This window comes from Centroberyx affinis, unplaced genomic scaffold (genome assembly GCF_046629955.1).
Source record: "Centroberyx affinis isolate AG114_WGS23_722 - 3 ecotype Tasmania unplaced genomic scaffold, CSIRO-AGI_Caff_v1 ptg002337l_1, whole genome shotgun sequence".
Classification (NCBI taxonomy): domain Eukaryota; kingdom Metazoa; phylum Chordata; class Actinopteri; order Beryciformes; family Berycidae; genus Centroberyx; species Centroberyx affinis.
The window spans coordinates 163,397-172,897 of NW_027280604.1; the positions used below are offsets into that span (position 1 = coordinate 163,397).

At 40.7% G+C, this 9,501-nt stretch overlaps 1 non-coding gene across 1 annotated transcript; it reads left to right on the forward strand.

Moving 5' to 3' along the window:
- The first annotated feature begins 253 nt into the window (after positions 1 to 253).
- Positions 254 to 325, forward strand: trnaa-ugc (transfer RNA alanine (anticodon UGC)). Its single transcript has one exon. It is a non-coding gene; the product is annotated as a tRNA-Ala (tRNA).
- Positions 326 to 9,501: the final 9,176 nt, after the last annotated feature.

Here is a 9,501-nt window from a genome sequence, read left to right on the forward strand (position 1 = left end):
AGAAACCACTGATTGCTATCTGAACAACCACACAGAGGGCTGAGTTAACAGCAGATTGTAAAGTGTAGCTAAGGTTCCCTCAGTAGGAGGTCTGTTTGAGGCAGAGTTAGCCTCATTAGTCACTCCTGATACAGACAAGTAGCAATTACTGCAACACCCTCCACTCCAGTAATGAATAAAACCTCAGTTGTTTTGACAAAATCAGACATACACGTGGAGCATAGGGGAAATCTCTGTTTTCCCCATTTGTGAAGGGGATGTAGCTCAGTGGTAGAGCGCATGTTTTGCATGTATGAGGCCCAGGGTTCAATCCCCAGCATCTCCAGCAATTTATCTTTAGATGATGGCAGTTTGGCTTAGTGGTTAGCTTATAGAGTGACTGCCCTATATTGTAGGGTCACAGGTTTGATCCTCGCAATAGCCAATTTGTCAAGCCTTGTCAAAGTGTCCTTGAGCAAGGCACAGAACCTGTACCTGCTCCAGGGGCGGACTTAGTGATTTGGGGTCCCTAGGCAAAGGCAAGCCTGGGCCCCCCTGAATCCCAACTCTCTTGCTTATTAATCCATCCTTTCTATATGTAAACTTGGGTAGCTTTGCTTATTTAAATTTTTCAACTTCTCTTTCAGCTACTGATGCAGTGGCAAGGAAAATGAGCTTAAAGTCACCTGGCAAAATCTCACTAGAAGTGGACTAGCCCACTATAGCTTGACTGAGTAGGGGGGTGACCATGGCTCACGATTGAAGTAATTTATTGTAACAAAAAGAGGGTTTTTCAAAAATCTTTCCAAAAATGTCTTTCAAAATTGATTAAAAATAAGTTTACATTAGTTCTAATGGTAAGTCCATCCCTGGTTGCTCCTCCTCACCTCTGTGCTCTGACCCCTCAGGTGAAATGGCACACATATACAGGTATGTGTCTTGCTGAGACATCTGATTGTGTTCCCTAAAATACTGCACTTGTACTGCTCCACTCCAAGAACAATCATCTGTTGACAAGTCAAATTTGCTGTCATTTCAGCATGGACAGGTGTATGAAATGATCTGGCAGTAGAGTGTTAGGAATTTTGTGTTAGAGTTCAATCCCACCTCACAACACGTGTGAAACTATAGGCTGCAACAGCTGCTGCAGTGCTATTTCCAGATGGATGCAGGGAGGTTGCATGATGGGAAACTGTGGCTAGTACTGCTCTAACAGTCTGAATTAATATTGCTTTGGCAGTTGGAATTGATCCATTGAGGCACACATGTGCTTGCCCCAAGGTCAGTGATCTTTCATGTTAATACACATGCACACATAATTCAATCATCTATGTACAGATCACTCAAGTCAACTCAACTCAACTCAACTCAACTTTATTTATTTATATAGCACCTTTCATACAAGCATGCAGCCCAAAGTGCTTCACATAGCAAAATTACAACAATAAAACAATAAAATGTTAACAAATCAATAAATAAGACTCAATAAAATAAAATAAAAATACAATAAAATAAACACTAGGGATAAAAATAAAGTAAAAACCAATGATTAGAACTTACAAATCAGGCTATAACATTACTCCAAATTAAAAGTCAGATTAAAAAGATAGGTCTTTAATTTCCTTTTAAAAATACCAAGAGAGCTTGCCATTCTAATATCCAGAGGCAGTGAATTCCACAGTTTAGGGGCATAAAAACAGAAGGCACTCTCACCGGTACTTTTATGGGACACATACAGTAAGGAACATTTAAAAGAAAACCGGTGGAGGACCTTAGTGATCTGGCTGGAACATACAATGAAAGAACATCTCTGAGGTAGGGAGGAGCAAGGTCATTTAAAGCGTTATAAATATTAAAGTAAAAGTAAAAATTCTAAAAGATACAGGTAGCCAGTGCAGTGTCTTAAGCAGTGGGGTAATATGATCTATTTTCTTTGTTTTGGTTAAGACTCTGGCTGCAGCATTCTGAACAAGCAAATAGTAAACATGTTGTCCGCCACCAGTGATGTAGATCCACCCTTGGGTCAGTCAGTGATTGCTGAGTATACTTGAAATATGAGTGAAATTGTATAAGCATTTTCGTATGGGACAATGAAAGGACAGCTTGACCATATATTTCTGTTGCCTACTCTCCTCAGAATTAGGCTTACAAGTGATATCTTGAAATGTAGTAACTGTAATTGTCCTGTTTTTACTCAATACAGTACAAAATATAAGAACTACAATACGCAATAAATACACTACAGTACATTACACAATGTACACTACAATACAATTTATAACACAATATACAATATAACATACAACACCAGGAGCGTGAGTGTTATGAATAATATAAATGCTAAATGATAAGTGATATATGGTATTGCACAGTAGGTAAGTGGTAATGTGATATAAGTAGTCAACACTGACAGCACAGTGGTAGTGCAGTGATGAGTGCAATAACAGTACAACAGTCCAACAACTGTACAATAACTACAGTGTCTTGTGGTTAGAGGTTTGCCCAAAAATTCTCCATTGACTCTCACTTCAACACATCAACCCAGTCTGATGTCTCCAAGTGTGTAGTGTGTGTAGACTATTATGTTACCTATGATAACTTTAACTGTATCACTTTACCACTGAGTCCCCATTCATTGTCAATGCCACCCCCTAGCGGCACAAAGTCAACATTACAGTGTGACTAACTCACGAACGAACTAATGGACAAAGACCGATCCATAGTCCCCCCTTTGGTGAGGGACAACCAGCTGTAGTTTTCTTATAGACTTTTAGGTAATCCAGTAAAAAGGGAATTACAATAGTCTAAACGGCTAGTAATAAAAGCGTAAGTGAGTATTTCAGCATTTTTCTGAGTTAAAAAAGGTCTGACTCTGAGATCACGATACATCTTTTCAGAAAATTGTTTTTCGGTTGATGACCTTGCATTTGTGACATGATACAGTGGATTGGGAAAGGGTTTTGACGTACATAACCATTAGACTGCAGTGGTAGTTATAACTCCATGAGGTGACCTCGGCTGTTTGTCATTGGCAGTCTGCGTACATGCGCGCAAATATGCACGAACACACCAACACGCACACATACACACACACACACACACACACACAGGCACACAAAATGCAAGCATCAAAGCTAACTTAAAAGTCTTGAATTTGGCAAAAACTGTTCACTGTCCTTGCCTCACTACAAGACTTCCATCCTTCAAACTCAGGCGATCTGTCCTCTTGCTTCCCCCTGGGTGCTATGCTGGTGGCACAAATATGATGTGCCAATTCCTTTCCGTCTGTCGAGATGCCACAGCGAGAGAGATGGATGTTCCGCTAGGGTCGGCTCTGCTTGTTTCCATCTTGTTAATATCCCTCTGAGAGGCCCGCTCTAGCCAGGAGACTCACTAGAGGGTTAGCTCTGGAGAGTTGAACAAGATAAACATGGCTGTAGAAGGCAGCGGAGACCTTCAGAGCTACGTAAATAACCTTGCATGAGGTAGAGGACAAGCTGGGCTCTTCTGCTGCTGCCTGGCCAACTGTCGTCACACTACTGATTAATGCTGTAGGCCCGCTCTGCTGTGCTCTTGTCCCTTCCACATCTCCACACACAGAGAAATAGTTAATTCAGACTTATTTAGTTATGCAAGTTGACTCAGAATACGTTCTCATTGACAGTAATGTCCTGGAGAACTAGTTGCAGGGGGAGGGAGGGTTGTACACATTTACTTCTGGAGGTGGCCAGTACCAAGTCTTAAGTTAAATCAGTTCAGGCTTTTAAATCACTGCTTAAAACCCATTTTTATAAACTTGCTTGCTGTAACAGTTCTTAGACTGAATATTGGCCTCATCAATATTAGATCACCCTCAACCAAAGCAATGTTGATTAATGACCTGATTAAGGAGCATAGTCTTTACATGATGGGTCTATGTGAAACCTAGGTACAGCCTAATGTTTTTTGACTTTTCACAAAGCCTCTCCATCAAACTACTTCAGCTCCCGTCTCTATGTCTCACGTCTTTATGTCTTTTTACAACTGCAAATAGACACTGCTTTCCAAGTTAGTACTGGTCTCAACACTCAAAATTTTAGGACCCCAATGCTTATCAATTTATCACTTTCTACAGGCATTGTGCCCTCTGCACAAGGCCATGATTAAGCTACTCAAAACAACAAACCTGGAACAAACCTGGATCCTGAAGTCCTTCAGAACAATAGACCGATCTCAAGCCTCTCCTTTTTTCCCCAAAATACTCAAATGGATTGTAGCCAGACACCTTACTGATTATCTGCCCAATAACAAGTTATTTGAACCGTTTTACTTGGGAGTGTGTTTAGAGGGGAATATACTTGACCATTCCCCAAACCAGCAAGTAATTTAGAAATGTCAGCTCTGGGTTTAAGCCTTGTAGAAGACCACACTCGCAGCTCAGTAAGATCACCATGAGAAGAATCACATACTTGTTCAAAGATAACACTTTTATTTCTTCAACGATTTAATTGGTGAACCAGCAATTAGCCTTGATTAAGCCTAAAATCCTAACCTGGCCTTCATTATAATTGCAAAAAAGTTAAGTGATACCGTCATGAATTATTATCTGGCTTGCACATCATTATTGCTAGCCTTTCAGCAACATTAGCTAGCTTCTGATAGGATGTGAAAGATTGATAGATTGATAGATTTCGGCCGGCCCGTACTGAAACATTGACGTTTTTGATTGAATGGGAAATAGAACCTTCTGAAACATACTTTCTGAGATAGAACTTTATATCTTTTTAGGTCAGGTTCCTGGTGATGGGAATTTAGTTTGTGTGTCCAGTTTCCCCATCTCTATGCAACTGTTCATTCATATTGGTGTGTATCTGTATGAGTGGAAGTAAGCGACTGAGTTTGTCTGCTGTGTGTATGGGAGCATCTCCTATCTCTTTTAAACTTGGGCTGTGGCTGCGGCTGGGCAGTATCGGGTCCTCTGCCTCCCTCCTCCTGTCTGATGGTAGCTGTTATCCATGGTGGCCAAGATGTCACTGATGTCGCTGCACTGGGTGTCACTCTGATGATGACTTTTTGAGTCTTAATTCTATGTTTTTATTTATTATTGACTAATTTATTATTGAGTAATCTCTATGTGATCTCTTGTTTTTATGTATTTCCCTCTGTAAGTGCTTTGTAAACTTTATTTTTAAAAAGTCACATTATTGATACAATGTTCATTTATTATTATTAGTAGTAGTAGTAGTTGTAGTACTACGAGTAATAGCACTGTTGACCACTGAGCACCTGTGATGGAGGAACTGGGGGCTGCCTCAGCACACCTCATGAAGGGGAAAGCCTCATTCAATGTCTCAATCACTTCCCCAGATTTTCCCAGTGAGGATTGAAACCGGTGGCCTTTCGCTCCCAAGCTTATTTCCCTACCCATTAGGCCTCTGGATCCGTGGGGCCTCACAATTATTATTTCACTTCTCAGAAAGTCCCACAGTACTACTTCACAACACCAACACTCCCAGGATAAGAATGAGAGACAGACAGAGAAAATCTTTAAGGCTTTGTTTCCATCAGAATCCCTCTTTCCTCCAGCTGGCATAATTTTGCAGATAGTACCTTGTCTGTCATGTATGTCTCCCGCTGGATAAATTCGTGAATGTATGTCAGAACCAGCACACACGTCTTGATGAGCTCTGATTGAACACGATCATTAGCATCGCAGCGTTCATGTCTATCTATAGATCGAATACTTACTGTGCTGCAAAATGTCCTACAATGTTATCAGCACCCGACTGAGAGGATGGTTGTGTCGATTACTGATAACAGGGACATAGTGGTGAGTTAGCCCACCTCAACTCAGTTTACCCATCTTTCTTCATTTTTGTACATACTCTTTTTCAGCAGTGCCCTTCTTCTTGATACCTGGGAGCTGCCGAGTACAACCACAGTCTTCTACTGTTGGCCACTAGGAAGCTTCAGTGGAGCAATTGGGGGTTGAGTGCCTTGATCAAGTGGTTGAGGGACGGGAAAGTGTTTTTCATTCACTGACCCGCTCAGATTTCTCCAGTAGGTCCCGATTCAAACTGGCAACCTTTCAGACTACTGCCACCACCAATTTTACTTGTGAAATTGAGTTTGCTTACCTTTCCAAGCTAAACTAAATCAATCAATAAATTATATAAATTCATGTCATAGTATATCAAACCCTCTGAAGTAAATGTACACCATAGTATAGAATATAGTAAGATGTATTTTCACTGATGTAAGTTACATCAAAATAGGGTCTATTTAAGAAATGTAATAAATTGCTATTTGTTCTCTTTATATTAATGGTTGTTCCCTTGTTGTATGTCACTGTTCATAAATGAGAAAGGAGCAATTTGACCCAAATACAGCATTTTCCCATTCATGAGCAGTGTCAAATGGCACATGAGAAAATATGGTAATACAGAAACTAGTCCTTTTGGAAAATTGCATGCTCCAGTGAAAGGCTTTTAGTTTAACAGCAGAATTATTTCTACTGAATGCAAATAGAATGCAGAATGCATTATGAGACGTTTGTTGTTGCCTGAGCGTGAAAATACAGTGGGATAATGCTCATATTCTTTATATCCTATGACTGAACATGCAAACCCATCTCAGACAGCTGAGATGCGGATCTTCAACGTTAATTCCAACCTTGACTTTCACACATGCAAACACAGTGTCAGACCTAAATTATTAGCCCATGCAGCGAAAGAATCAGCATAAATCATACCGTCCTGTAAGTGGCTCGGGGGAGGAGGTGATGACTGGTTGTACTGGGCAGCACCCAGGTGTGAATGAGTGTAACTGTGTGAATTAGAAGCAGGGCATTGCTTAAAATAGCATGCATGCTCAAATTCCCCCTTGTTAAGTAAAGGTTAAAGAGGAATGAAACCACTTTTTGATACTTAATTTAAAAAAAAAAAAAAAAAAGGGTAATGAAACTATGACAGATGGCGGGGAAAAGGGATCAGGTTAGAGTAGGCAGAGCCAAATCCAGATCAAAGCCCCTCCTCTCCGCAGGTTAAGCAACAGCCACATCCATAACCCAGGACAGCTGTTGATGATTGAAGAGGATTTGGTTTATAGGACAGCACACATATTTCATCTGGATTTATCCTTGTCAGATTCAAAAACTGGATCGCGCTAAAGCCACTCAGTTTAGCCGCTAAATAATTTCAATTATTATGCAACTTCTTACCAGCGGAGGTCAGCTGTTTCAGAGTGTCCCGGGCTTTTTGGCAGATCAGTCATTATTACCATGGCACCGTCAAACGTCCTTGAGGTTTAACACTGCAGGAGGAGAAAGAATGAAAACCATCTCTTTTCATTTCAAAACGACACAAATGGTTCTGTTGCTGGACAGACAGTTCATCAAAATCAACTTACAAGGACTTGCTGATGTCCCGTCTGTTTCAGGGCGAGGCTGTAGAAATCAAATACTTGTACCATGTAGGCACTAACGACTAAGGACCCTTTCATTGTCCACACTTTGGTGTGTTTGCGGTGAGAGACACTTGATCACGGCTCACATCAGATCTCAGAACACTTTATTGCTCAGATCAGAATTTTTTGTTTGGCTGTTCACATTATTATTATTATTATTTTTTTTTTTTTTTTTTTTATTGATGCAAAAACAAAACAGCAGTGACTTTACAGATACAACAATGATTGAAACAGGGATAACAAGGGCAGACAATGAACAAACAACAACAGGGTGACATATAACACTTGACATGGTACACATATAAAACAAAACAAAACAAAATGAAACAAAACAAACAGAGATGAAATAGACATATCAATTATGATGATAGTGACATCATGCAGCCACTGCAGTCCAAAATGTGTGTTTTAGGGAAGATCCATGTTAGAACGCGTGTTTATGTATATGATTGTGTGTGTATGGGAGAGCAGAGAAACACACATCATTTTTTAAATGTGGCCAATATCAGATTCCAGTGTTAACTGGTCACGGTCCTGAACTAACCCGCATGTGCAAAAGAACAATAACAAAGACGTCACATGCAGCATGCTGTCGTACGGAAGTAAACATGGAGGACACTGAAGTCAGCGTTTTTCGGTTTCATTTATTGTTGATATGCAGTGGAAGCCAGGGAATTCGTGAGCAGATGATAACGAGGATGAGGAGAAAGAGAGCCAAATTTTTAATTATGGCTTTTTGTGGAGCAATGGCTGCTACTTTTCTGTACAGAGGTGTTTGTGGATGCGGAATCGGAGTGGTGGGATCGTGATGTGAATGGCTTCACCAAAATTTCATCCCAAATACTAACACCTCACTGTCCCTCCACTGACTACCTCCATCCCAGCTGTCTTCCATGTTTGTATTCACCGAGTGACTCCCGCCAGCGCAGAATTGTGACGAATGTCGATCTAGAGTGACGTAAAAGTCGCATGAATTCCGATTTAGGGCCACGTATGAAAGTGGCCCAAATCAGAATTGAAAAGATGAGATTCCATGTGATTTGTGCTGTTCACACTGTTATAAAAAGAAACAGATCTGAGATTTGGGCCACTTTTGCCTGCAGTGTGAACGTAGCCTTAGGGTGCAATAACAGTTTGTTTTCTTAGTCAGAACCATAGTGGAAACGTTTACTCTGTTGCATTTTTGTGTTTGGTTTGTTTAGGTTCACACTGCCCAATTACAAGTGAACCAGGACCAAAGCAAAAGTCACATGGCCTCACAACCAGCTGCTTTGGTAACATGGCATCCTGCCAGGTTAGAGATTTTGGCGACAGAGGCAGTCAAAACAAATCTGATTCCAGTCCCTGTAGTTTTAGATATGCATGATGGACTTTTTCCTGTGATTTCCCTTCCCTGGTGTTCATACCAGTTAAGAACACATGAACAAATAGCTGAATATGAGCATCAGTCCAGACTGTGGTTTGCCCTCGGTTCATACTGGGTTTTCCAAGCATGAGGAACTGCTGGCTATCAGATGTCAACATCTGTCTCCTTATGCCCATAACACCTTGTGGTTTCCGGTCGTTTCCTGTATTTGGTTTGGATTACCTTCTCACCCGTAACGAACCGCACCACAGTAACTTGGAAGAGGACCAACACCTGCATTTTCAGGTGTCTTGGTGCAGTTATTTGAAAAAAAAAAAGCTACAAATATGCTTACACTTTGATGTCAATATGGAAAAATGCGTCTCTGACCACCTCCGGAGGTGATATGGGTGATTGGATTACAGTCTGTCCTCAATGCGTCTTGGGTGCATTTTCACCTGCATTTTTATGTGGTTAAGTATTATCTGATTACAATCCGATCACCCAAGGGGGGCATTGTAATCTGAATCCTGCATAGTCTGGACGCAATCCAGCCACAACATGTATACAAGCAATATGAAGAGATGCTGAGAGCGGGAAAAAGACGCAGGTTAAAATAAATAGCCATTTTCAAGCCATACAACAATGTGATCTCTATATAATTTGATCTTTAGTATTAGATCTCACAAAACCACAAGTGTTGAAATAACAAGTGTAATTGTAGTTTATGTTCC